General features: G+C 39.8%; 1 pseudogene; it reads left to right on the top strand.

The window, feature by feature from the left end:
• Window positions 1–3246: 3246 nt before the first annotated feature.
• On the top strand, window positions 3247–12098 carry LOC102988786 (cilia- and flagella-associated protein 53-like; annotated as a pseudogene).
• The last annotated feature ends 1425 nt before the right edge of the window (window positions 12099–13523 follow it).

Here is a 13523-nt window from a genome sequence, read left to right as displayed (position 1 = left end):
AGGAGAAGAAACACAGGGGCAAATTAAAAATGAAAAGCTTAATAAAAACAAGGAAATTTTAACTTTAAAATACAGGGGGTTTGTACTAACAAAACACATGTTTTATCATCAGAGACTCGGAAAATGTCATGTGAAGAATATTGATACGCCAGTTAGAAAGTATAACCAAGGAATTTTTCAGCAGAAGTATGAGGTAATTAGTAATCCTGCTGTGGTTACTGAAAATAGTTATTTCTCCTTTCTTTCTTTCTTTCTTTTTTTCTTTCCTCCTTCCTTCCTTCCTTTTTATATATTTATTTTCCAGTATTTAGACATATGGAAAAGAATAGCAATGTAGATCTTTTAAAGTTACAGTTAATTTACATCAATTTATATTTGGTTTAAGTAAACAGTTTAGAAGTTGTATTTTGATGTGGAATTTTGGTATAATGGCTAGGCTTGCCATGCAGTACCACTTCATAAAGCAACAGTGTGAGATGGGAGGGTACAGAGCTGTAAGCCTCTGGAGACAAGGCTGTATGTCTTAGTTATCTTTGCCATCTTTGCTCAGCTCAGCATCTGACACGTGATAAGCACTCATTGTTTAATCTGTGAAGGACATGTTCTTGAGGAGGTTGAAGGACCTAGTATGTCCAATTACAGATATCAATACTACACGATTGTTTTATTTAGTAACTTGTCTTAGCGATGTAACTGGGAACATAGACAGCAAGTTTACCATCATTTCTTCAGCAGCACAGCTAGAATGGTTATGGAATCAAGGTGGCTGGAGTTCAAATTCCGTCTCCAGTGCTCACTTGCCGTGTGACTCTGGGCAGGTTCGTTACTTTCCTTGGAGTGGCTCTCCTTCCTGGGAAATGGAGATAAGAGGAGAAGCTGCCTCAGAGGATTGTTGGGAGGACTAAGGAGGAAATCCATGCAGAGAGCTTAGTGTGGTTGCCTGGTCCATAGCGGGCATTCAATAAATATCATTTATCACTATTACTCATACCCTAAAATAAAATCATAAAATTTTTGACAGCTAACTCTATTAATGTCCTGCGGCTGCTATTACAAATGACCACAAACTGCGTAGCTTAAAACAACAGAAGCGTTTTCTCACAGTTCTGGAGACCGGAAGTCCAAAGTCTGTATCACTGGGCTGAGATCAAGGTGTTGACAGGGCCGTGGTCCCTTAGAGGCTCTGGTAGAGAATCCTTTCCACTCTTTGCCTCTTCCAGCTTAAGAATCTTAAACTTAATCACATTTACAAAGGCTTTTTTGCCATATAAGGTAATCTTCACAGGTTCCAGAGATTAAGACCCGGATATCTTTGGGAGAACCATTATGTAGCCTGCCACATTGATATTTAGAACTTCAGAAATCAGAGGATTTGCTTTCCCAGCTGCGTATTATGGGAGTAGTCTGTTTGTCTCTCTCTCTGTCTCTGTCTCTCTCTCATACTCTCTCCCTCTTTCTCTCCCTTTCTTTCTCCTCTTCTTCTAACACCTGTTCCATTTACCTAATTATGTATGTCAAGTGGCTTGACCAAATAAAGTTGTTTTCTTACGTACTGAAAAACTGGAATAGGCAGCTACAAGCCGAAGTCAGGTCTTGCATCTCTGCAAGGCTCTGTGATTCTTTTGGATTTTCTAGTATGCTTATTGCCACATGGTGACAAAATGGCTGTCCCAGATCCAGGCATTCAAGGTAGGAAGAAGAGTGTTTCCAGCTGCTTCTGCCTGTTTAGCAGTTGCCCTGGGAGATATTCTCGGGAGATATCCTTTTATGTCCTATTGGCAAGAAGTGTGTCCTCCATCTCTAGATGCAAAGGAGGCTGGGGAAAGAAAATACAGCTTTCCTCGCATGGACAATGGAAGGCGTCAAGACAGATCAGAGAGAACTGCTTTGTAAGCCAAGCACCAGGTTCTACGGCATACTTGGTCTGTAGAAATGTTGGAGGCAGGGTGTGCTGGGCAGAGGAGGAAGGAGAAAGAGAGAGGTAGAACTCTAAGGAAGACCTACTAGGAGTCAGGATGTGAGCCTATAGTTCCATTCAGCCTCTCATTTCCTATTCACAGGAGTCTTTTGAGGTCAGAATGAGTGTTCCCATTTTGCAGAGAAGAAACTGAGATTCTGAAATTTTTTAAAACACACTCTAATATATAGAGTTAATAAATGATGAAGCCAGGAATAAAACTGAACTGGGTCTAAATCCAGATGCTCTGCTCTTTCTAGTATCCAAAATGAAGTATCAGACCAAGCAGAACAACTGTAGTTGACTTTTTTCCTCAGCAGCCACTCTTCTTCGAATGCTATTTTATTTTGACAGTGTTGACCAAAACTCAGAGCACTTCACCTAGATCATAAATCTGCTCCAGGGCTGTGGTTATGGGGGCAGCTAAAATGCTCCAGTTCCATCACAAACAAGTCATGAGAGGCAGGGCCTGGTCAACACATTGCAATATGCAGCTGAGATGGGAATGTGGTACAGTGAGCCTGAGAGCCTGTCCTCACCACAGAGAGTGGGATCCCTGGGCTTCCCATGGCACACGTGATGCTTTTCATCAAGAATCATTGGCTAAAAATTGTATTTGTTGGTGACAAGTGCTAAAAGGAATGCAGCTCAAGAATTGCTGCTGACATGTGGAGTTAAATCAGACTTAGGTCTCCAAATCTGCCTTTATAGACATGAGTTTCCAAATATATTGCTGAGAGATTTTTACAGAGAAGTTCCATTGGTGGATACTGGCTTATTATTAAAGAAAAGCAAACCCTTTCTTAAAATTTTCTACAAACATAGAAAAATTTAGACAAGAATAAAAAATATAATTTAAAAATCTGCTCCAAAACTAAAACAACCAATTTTGATTATCTGAACTATATCTCCTGCCTCATTTCCTTGTCCTTGAACTAATCTAATGCTTTCTGTCCCTGTTGGGTTTATATAATTCAAACTCATCAGTTTCTGTGTGTTTTATGAAAGCAATAGAGAAAATAAAAATTTTGGTGCACCCATCAAAACATACTGTACAAGACAAAAGTTTTCGATTTACATTTTGTTCTGATAAAATGTAATGACTGTAGCAATACAAGTTAGCCAATATCAAGAGGATCTCAGATCCTAAAAAGGAATTTATTCCCTTACGGTTAAAGAATGTTCCACACAGTGAAGATACAAAATAGGATTTCATAATTTGCACATTCTTGGGGGTGGGTAGGGACTCCTTTATTCATCCATGAAAATAAGCACTGGCCCATCTACCTATGGTTCTGGAGGAACAGGTAAGTGCTAGAGACGCAGGAGTGAGGATATCAACCTCTAGGAGAGATCCAACCCCTTTAAAGTGAGGAAAACTGAGGAAAAAAAAAAGAAATGTCTTTCAAATAATTATGCTGTACGCCTTAAACCCGTACAGCAGTGTATGCCAATTATACCTCAATAAAACTAGAAGGAAAAAAAAGAGATGCCTTCTCAGCTTGCTGGGAACACAGATTGGGTTCGGACCCAGTTTCTGCATCACTCAAAGCCAATAAGTCTAACTCAACAGACCCTTCCTGCCCACACTTGACCACTTGTTTGGATTACTGGCCAGCAAGAGTGGTTCCAGAGGCAGGCACCAAATGCCAATGGAGTCACCATTATAGATCCCACATATTACACCAACTGCCAAGAAGAAACTGGATTAGAGAATTGCTGGATCTGTTAATGCACCCACTGTCCTGCACTCTAGATTTCCCGGGACTGAACCCCCAATAAAGCATTAGCTTCTAAGTTTATACATTGGGCTTTGTTTTCTAAGAAACCCATGTTAAGACAGAGAGTGATAAAAATCACACCTGCTCCCAGAAGTAGTTTATAAGGCAGGGGTGGCAGGGATTTTGTGCTAGGCATTTGTGAAGTTTAAAGAGTGTGGAAATGGGCCTGGTAAGATCCTGGGATGGTCACAGGTCTAAGTCAGAGCCAGTATGAAGCAGAGAAGCTATCCCCTCCTTTGGAAATCGAAGTGGAATTGGGAATAGCACTTACCCATGCCCAAGGAAGATAGATGATCGGAAAGAGGAAGGGCAGGAGTTCTCCTGTGAGGCTGGACTCCATCTCCTCACAGATAACAGTGAGGTTTTCGGAACAGAGCATTCCATTGGAAGTAAGAGCAGACTGAATTTTCGGTACAAATCAGTGAAAGGCAGGAAGAAGACGGGACAAATGTGAAAAAGAATTTCCTTCCAAATCTTTATGTCTAGGAATACTAACAATGGACTCCCCCAGAGTGTTAGGAAGAGACCAGCCTTTAGCAGACCTGAAAGTTCATGAGGGATTGCCTGAGGAATAAAGGAAATTTCCCCAAGATTGCAGCTTCACTCATCTCAGCAAATCTTTACTCGTCCTTACTCAGCCCAAGTTAAACAATCAAGTGCATTACCCAGAGCACGTGCAGGGTCATCCAAAGCTAGGATTTCAGTGTTAGGTCTGTCAACTACTACTTTTTGCAATGTTAGTCAAGTCAGCTCAACATTCTGGGTCTCGACGTCCTCTGTAGACTCCAGATAACACTCACAAGATTATGAGCAGAATCAATGAGGTAATGTGAGAGATCTTTTTATTTTATTTTATTTTTTAATTTTTTTGAAGTTATTTAAATGTTAATACAAAGTTCCTGGAAAGAGAATAGCTTAGTCCAAGTAATAACTAAATGGTTATTATTTTATTACTATAAGAGAGATCTTTTTAAATTGCTGCCTCGGTTAGAATGTTTTTGGCTACAAAGTACAAAATATCCAACTAAATGTGGCTGAAGTCATGAGGGCATTTATTATCATCTCTCATGGCCAGAAGCCCAAAAGTAATTGCCAGCGTTGGTGAATCCTGCCACTAAGTGGGTCTTCTCCTTCTTCTTTTCAGTTCTCTAGCTTTCCCCGCGAGTGTGGCACTGCTACAAGCACGATGTCCTCACACAGTTGTATTAAAAAGTAGGAAAGGTGAAAGGGTCTCTTTTACATTTCCCTCTTCGCCTCAGAGGAGAAAAAACTCTCAGAAGTCCCCTCAGACTTCTCCTCAGGTCTCATTGGCCAGAACCGGTTTATATGTCCCACTCTAAACCAATCATAAATGAGAACGTAGGAGAGCCAGCCCAATTTGGTTTAAAACCAATCACCATTCATCTCCTGGGCTGGGGGGAGGACCTCCCTCCTTTGCTAGAGTCCATTGCCACCAGAGAGTTAAACGGAATAAAGGTTTTGCTGGCTCAGAAGTGGGAATGGCTGTCGACTTGAAAACTGAAAGTGATTGTCAAAATTTAAAAGAGTTAAACAGGTAGTATTTTTAAAATACACTGTATGACAAAAATAAACGCATAAGTAAATAAAAAATAAAAAAGGATAAGAACAAGTTCCTGTCCTTAAGGATCTTAAGATCTAACCTAAGAAAACAGCTTTTTGAAAGTAGGAGGATCTATTTTGAGAATCTGTTTTCTCTAAGAATTTGGATTCCCACTACTTCCAAAGCAATGATCAGGATAATAGTGTATAATGTGTTCACCACCTAATCAATCGATTCTGCAAAAAATATAAAAAGGAGTAAATGAATGACATGCCCTCCCCGTTAAAAATAAATCTCTGTTTATTGAAAGTCACAGTTAAAATTGCATTTCTGATCTTTACAGATGTAAAAAAAAAAAAAAAAAGTTGATTTCTTCGCTTTCTCTGTTTGGGTTCTGATATACATAAAAATTATATTGTGCAGCCTTGCATGGTGGCCCTATCATTTACCAGACCACAACATTCCTGGCCCTCCAAACATGTCAACATGTGGGGTGAGATACCTAGCAGGCGGGAGTAATTTTGTCGTCTTTCACTTGATGAGACTCTTGACAGAAATGGTACAGGGTGGTTTAAAAGAATTGAAAGCAGAGACAGGTGTTTGGGAATTTATAAACAAACTGTTTGTGCTGTAAAGAACACATAAGAGTACCTGGAGGATTTCCCCCCATCTTCTCCCCGTCTTTACTTTCCATTGCCTCTGTGTTTGAAAATTCTGTCTTGCTATTAGTTTTTAATGAAACCAGAATGTTTATCATATTTGACGGCAGACTTGGTTGTTTGCAACTCAAGGCTATGTTATTTTTTCCTCGGGCAGATTCAACTGGCAGCCTCTGCAGATTCCTTTGCACAAAAATGACACCATGACACAAAAGTTCTAGTGGCAAGAAGCAAACTCTATACCTCAGGAATTCTGCCAACAAAATAAAGCATTGCCAACTGATTTTTCTTTTCCTTAAGGAAAAAACAACAACAACAAAAAACAGAAAGGGTAGAATTAAAAGTTTGGACAAGAAAACATGCTCACATCTCACATATCATAACAGAGCAATGTGCTTTAGAGTTTTCTATGATTCTAAATGCTGGGTTGATGCTACAGAAGCCCCTTCAGAGCTATCACTTGCTGCCATTTCAAAAGATCTTGGACTCTGGGAACAGACATGATTGGCATGACTAAGTTTCAGAGTCCCAAAGCTTCAGGCATCAGCAACAGAGAGGAGCCAGGTAGACACTGGATAAATAATAAATAATGAGAAACATGTTGTAACATTCACTGTCAAATTATATTTCCCATTGTTTCTTACATCTACAAATTTCTAGTAAAATGAAGTTATGCAGTTTCATTAAATTATCTAGATGCCATTTAAGAAGAAAAAGGAAAACAGTTTTCGTATAATTTCAAATGTCTCCTTCACGGCAGATACAAACATACGGAAAGCTCTGTGTTGTGTAAAAATTTCCCCTTGTCCCCACTGTCCAGTCAATCTACAGAACCAGGTCTTCCCTTCCCTTCACTGCCAAACTTCTCAAAAGAGAGTTTACAGGGACTTCCCTGGTGGTGCAGTGGTTGGGAATCCGCCTGCCAATTGCAGGGGACACGGGTTCGATCCCTGGTCCGGGAAGATCCCACATGCCGCGGAGCTCTCTAGGGCCCACGAGCCACAACTACTGAGCCCACGTGCTGCAACTCCCGAAGCCCACGTGCCTAGAGCCCATGCTCCACAACAAGAGAAGTCACTTCAATAAGCATGCGCACCGCAAGGAAGAGTGGCCCCCCGCTCGCCGCAACTAGAGAAAAGCCCATGTGCAGCAACGAAGACCCAACGTAGTCAAAAAAATAAAAAAAATTTTTTAAAAGAGAGTTTACGCTTTTTCTTAAGCTCTCCACTCCTTTCTCATAATAATCTTTCTGCCTCCATCCATTTTGTTTAATGGTTTCTCAAAGTCCAATGACCTCTTTACAAAGGATCTCAAAGTTTGTGAAATATCTGTTACTCTTGTTCCATTTGTCCTTGTTCATAGGCCCTTGAAGACAGCATGCTTACCTGAAAATCCTGCTAAACTTTATCCTATCATCAGTTTCTCCTAAATGCAAGCATTCTCCAGAAGGTTTCTAGGACTTCAGCCTTTTTCTCTCTCAGACTTTCTCATCTACTCCTGTGACTGCAAATACCCACTATGTGTGCATCTGTCTCTTAAATTTTGCTTCTCATCTAAACAGCAGACTGGCTTGTCAACTGCTAAGTTAAATCAGCATATAGGTGCATCATGGCACTGCAAAAAATTCCCTTTGGTCCAAACCCATTCCTGCTCCTTCTAGTAATCTTTCGCCCAAACCAGGATTAAAACACAAGAGTTATCTTTGGCTCTTCCTCCTTTGGAACGTCTAGCGTTCAATCAATTGCTCAGGTCTCTCACTTGTATGCCTGCAGTTATTTCCTCATCTAAGCCATAGTTTTTACTGCCATGGCCAAGATCAAGTTCCTATTACTTCTGTTCTAGACCATTTCAAGCAATATTTATTCTACCTTTCCACATCCTTCCACTCGTTCTTTCCCTGTCAGAGTGATTTTCCTAATGTACAGTTCTGACCGTGTCAGTTCTGACTCAAAAACCATGTACTTTTTCCCATTTTCCACAGAATAAAGATCAGTGTTTAGTTTAGCATTTAAAGTCCTTTATAATTAGGGTGTTAGAAAGCGTTGCAATCTTTAAAAATCTTGTGTAGAATTCATTGTTTTAGTTTACCACAGAGAAGGACTCACCACAGAGGTAAATAAATAAATAAATATAAGTTGGTTTTGTCTTTTTTTTTTTTTAAGTTGGATAGTGAAACAATTTTTTTTTAACAATGATTGTATTGCCATCTGCTGGAGTGACTGGAGCACAACATTTGAAGCAATTTCTTTTTTCAAAAGTGTGAAAGGTTTGGCTTCAATATTTTAAAATTCTCTCTGAATATGGCTTTTAGTGTCTAATCTAATAGCAGATGTTAAAGTTTCTGGTAAGAATTACCTTTGATTTTAAAGCACGCCAAATTACAGTTAACAAATTGACATGACTTTTGCTTAGAAGAGACTGTGAGTGTTCACCCTTTATTACTGAGAATATCCCAGTTGAATCCAAGAATGAAATGATTGGCTTTATGAGAAGTAAAGTGCCTTGTCTAACATCAGGTGACTTTCAGAAAGTCACATTTTCTGATGCTACTCAACCATTCAAATTTTTCTCAAACTTTAAGACGCTGAACTAGAATTACCTTTCCCAATGAAGGTTTCCCATGCCAAGTCTCACCCTTCTTGAATTCATAGGACTTAACTATTTGCATATACCCTTCATTTGGGAGATTAAACAGACTGCAATGTATTGACATGAACATTTCCTGTGTTTGCCTCTCACCATGCAGTCATGGTTAAGAATCTGGTCTCTAAAGTCAAATTACCTGTTTCAAAATGTAAATTTGACACTTACTAGCTGTTAATTAATATTTTTGTGATTAGTTTCCTCCTCTGTCAAATGGAGATAACAATGCTTCCCTCACGGGGCTGTTAGAAAGATTATTTTATCAAAAACTGTAAAATCACTCAAAAAAGTGCCTGCCATATAGTAAACCCTTAAGAATTAATAGATAGTATCAAGCATATTGCTACAGGTATGATGCTTATGCAGCAAAAATCCCAAGAGGTAGCAGTGAGTCCCACAGCTCATAATAGTACTATTATTAAATGACAGACTTTATTAGCTATTTTTTAATTAATTAGATTTTTAAAGTATAATTTACATCACTAAAATTTATCCATTTTAATGATACAATTTGATGGGTTTTGACAACAGTTGAATAACCATAACCACAAATAAGATAAAGAAAATTTCCATCACCCTAATATGTCTTATGCCCTTTTTCATATATCCCTTGTTCTTACCCCCAACCCCTAGGGACCGCCAAACCCTAGCAACCACTGGTCTACTATATGTCACTATAGCTTTCCTTTCAGATAGAACTCTATGTGAATGAAATCATACCATATGCTATCTTTTGTGTTTGGATTCTGTTACTTAGTGTAATGATTTTAAGATCCCTCTATGTTGTTTTGTATAGCAGTAGTTCATTCCTTTTATTTCATATTATTATTTCATAGATATTTGGATTGTTTCTAGGTTTCAGATGCTGTGAACAAAGCTGCTATGAAAATTTGCATACAAGACTTTGTGCAGACATTGGTCTTGGCAATATCTTTCTAGATACATCTCCTCAGACAAGGAAACAAAAGTAAACAAATGGGACTGCATCAAACTAAAAGCTTCTGGGGCTTCCCTGGTGGTGCAGTGGTTGAGAGTCCGCCTGCCGATGCAGGGGACATGGGTTCGTGCCCCGGTCCAGGAGGATCCCACATGCCGCTGAGCGGCTGGGCCCGTGAGCCATGGACGCTGAGACTGCGCGTCCGGAGCCTGTGCTCCGCAGTGGGAGAGGCCACAACAGTGAGAGGCCCGCGTACCGCAAAAAAAAAAAAAAAAAAAACAAAAACAACTAAAAGCTTCTGCACAGCAAAGGAAACTATCAACCAAACAAAAAGACAACCTACCAAATGGGAGAAGATATTTGAAAAATCATATATCTAATAAGGGGTTAATATCCAAAATATATAAAGAACTCATACAACTTAACAACAGCAAAAGAACAACCTGATTTAATAATGGGCAAGGCGTTGAATAGACATTTTTCCAAAGAAGACATACAGATGGCCAATAGTCACATGGAAAAATGTTTAACATCACTAGTTATTAGAGAAATGAAAATCAAAACCACAATGAGCTCTCACCTCTCACCTGTTAGAATGGCTATTATCAAAAAGGCAAGAAATAACAAGTGTTGGAAAGGAGGTAGAGAAACACCTCACACACTGTTGGTGGGAATATAAATTGGTGCAGTCATTATGTAAAACAATATGGAGATTCCTCAAAATATTAAGACTAAAACTAGCATATGACCCAGCTATTCCACTCTGGATATTTTTTGAAGAATATGAAAAAACTAATTTAAAAAGTTGTATACACCCCTATGTTCATGGCAGCATTATTTACAATACCCAAGATGTGGAAATAACCTATGTACTCATCAATGGATGAATGGATATAAAGATGTGGTATATATATATACAATGGAATACTGCTAAGCCAGAAAAAATGAAATCTTGGCATTTGCATATAGATCCATATAGATGGATCTTGAGGATATTATTCTAAGTGAAATAAGCCAGATGGAGAAAGACAAATACCTTATGAATTCACTTATATGTGATAAATAAATAAAAAAATAAATAAACCAAACCAAACAAAAATAAACATGCAGATACAGAGAACAGAGTAATGGTTACCAGAGGGGAAGGTGTGTGGGAAGGTCTGAACGGGTAAAGGGAATTATGTATCACAATGGATAGAAACTAAGCTTTTGGTGGTGAGCACACTGTAGTGTATATATTAGGTGAAATATAATGTTGTACACATGAAACTTATATATGTTATAAACGAATGTTACCTCAATATATTAAAAAAAATTTAAGTACAGTATTCCATCTACACTGACAAGAGATGAAATAAGCTACATGAACATTTAACATCAGAAGAAAATGAGTATTTGACTGAAATGCAGTTGAAAGAAGAAACAATTGAGGAGGAAAACAAAGAATGAGAAGAAAAATCATTATTGAAAGAGAAAAAAGAAAAATAAAGACAGAGTTTTGTGGCTGAAAAGTTAGATAACAATTCAAGTAATGCTGCGAGAAGGTCCATGTTGAGTTGCTTTATATCCATCAGAAGGTGTGTGAAGAGCGGAAAGCACAGGCAGAATTCAGTGAGGAGCTGAAGAGGTAGAAGCTGGTGGAAGAGGAGATGTTCTCAGAATCCTGGGAAGAAGACCAATGAGCCAAGAAAAACTGAGAAGCCCAGGAGGCGAGGAGAGAGCAAGAGCTGGTGGAGAACACACACCTGGGGCTGGGCGCCCAGGTCACCAACATCAAAGCACAAGAGCAGGTGGTGCAGCGACAGAGAAGAGGAGAAACAACGGTACAAAGGGTAAACTTGAGAAAGAACAGGATAAGCTAAAGGAAGAGAAGACAAAGCAGGAAATTAGGACCTTTTTGCAAAATGCCCTCTGAGAGAAGGTAGGACTTATTCAACAGGAATAGAGAACAGAGCAGGACTTGAACATGAAGCTCATGCAAAGGGCCCTTCAAAAGTTCCACGAAGAGACTGATAAGAAAGAAGCAAAAAAAGAGAAGACATGGGAAGAAAACGGAAGCTTTCTCAGGGATATGTAGCAGAGCAACGTGAAAAGGAGGATGCTTGGGAGAAAGAATTAGACAGACTACTAGAGGAAAAGAAGTTGGCTGAGAAGGACAGTTTGCTGCGACTTGACAGGAAGGAAAGGAAACAACGTGGGAATGCGGTCATGTGTACAAGAAAAGTTCAAGTGCAAGAAAGCTTGCAAAGAAAAGGAAAAGAACAGGAAGAAGGTGCTATGGAATAGGATCACACAAATGAAGGTCTTGGAGAACTTAACAGAGAGTAGGAGAATTCTGCAAGAGGCTAAGGTTTAGCCCAAGAGTACAGAAGGCTGCTGCAGATGCAAATATCCTACCAGCTGCAGTCTCAGGAAGCAGAGGAGGAGGAAGTTTGAAGCAGAGATAGCAGCAAACAAGATTTGTCAGGACAAGATCCAGGAGATCTGGATCACCCATCAGGTGTCATCCAGAAACATGCACCCCATGTGGACAGTTTGTCATAATAATCTTCCAGCATAGTCTCATAAACACCAACATATTTTTTCTCAGTCTTTTAATATTTTTGACTACAATATGCTTGTATGTTCTTTAACAATAACAAAGTACAGTAGCCTCTTCAATTTTATCACCATCCTTGCAGACCCACAAGCAGCCCAGCATATTATTATCAGGAGGGAGATTCCTTAGAACTGGCGATCTGTTTCCATGAGAGATGTGAATTGGCAGACAGAAAAAAAAAATTGCTTTACTACTCCAGGACGCTGGTGACAATGGGCCAACCAGCTGTGATCTTGGGATTAATGGACAGGGACAGAAGCCACCAGATTCCTTGGCATCTCCTGATCTCGAGGCAGAGAAAGTTAACACCAGAGGGGACCAGTTTGGCTCAGCCAGGCAGGCCTCTTCTGGAAACTGGCAGCCCCTCCTGGGGTCACTGAGGTGACAGGCCTGGACAGCTGGCTGACCTCCTCGAGTATCTGCAGTAACCTTGGATTTTTGTCCCAGGCTCCTCTGGATGTGCTAGCCTCTTCTCAGGCGCTAGGGTTTTTCAGCACCCCTGTCCCAGGGCCTTACAAGGAAATCACTTGGCTGCCTCAGGCTGTGGCCGGGAGCCCTTGATCTTTGCTGTGCAGGTGGGACCCCTCCCCCTCCTGACTCTACAGCTGGCTAACATTTCCCTCCCTCCTTCCTGCCCCAAACGTACACAAAACAAGTCTTCATGGTCTCAGTGGGGACCCTGGGGAGAGGTAGGGGTCAAGCACATGTAGCGAACCTACCATCTTCACAGAATCCTTGGCAAATTATATATTACACTTTTGTTATAATTTCTAAGTAGTTTTACTTTCCCCACACATTATATGTTCTTTGAGAATAGAACTTTTATCTTTTAATTCTCTCTTATCTCTGCTCTCTCTTTCATGGTGTTTGGTTTAAATTTGAAATTCAGTAAATACCTTCTGCTCCCAGAATCCCCTTTACAGGCAATTCCAAGTCATACCTGTAGGTGGGGCAAGTGATATAGTTCTCCTGCCTGAGAAAAGCAAGCCAGGATTCCATCAGGTAGCTCTGAGACTTTCTGAATTTTGATTGTTTCTCAAGCTTGGTAAGGATTTACCTCATATGAAAGAGGTGGGTAAAAAAATCTCCTTCAGGTCTTAAGAAATTGTTTCTGTGGGTGACGGAGAAAATGAGTAACTTCCCAGCCCACACCTCACAGCATTAGCTAAGTGAAATGGTTATTTCAGAAAGTGAGAAGAACAGATGTCAGAAGGTTAAAAAAAAAAAAAAAATGTGCTAAAAAAGTAGGTTCTTCTGCCAAGATTTTATCATCTGGGGTTTTGATTTAAAATTCCATTCAGATGCTATTTGTTAAATACCATTAAAAAAAAAAAAAAGTCGGGCTTCCCTGGTGGCGCAGTGGTTGAGAGTCCGCCTGCCGATGCA

Source organism: Physeter macrocephalus, chromosome 8 (genome assembly GCF_002837175.3).
Source record: "Physeter macrocephalus isolate SW-GA chromosome 8, ASM283717v5, whole genome shotgun sequence".
In the NCBI taxonomy this organism is placed as follows: domain Eukaryota; kingdom Metazoa; phylum Chordata; class Mammalia; order Artiodactyla; family Physeteridae; genus Physeter; species Physeter macrocephalus.
Note: the sequence above shows the minus strand (reverse complement) of the source record. Positions and strands in the feature narration are given on the sequence as shown.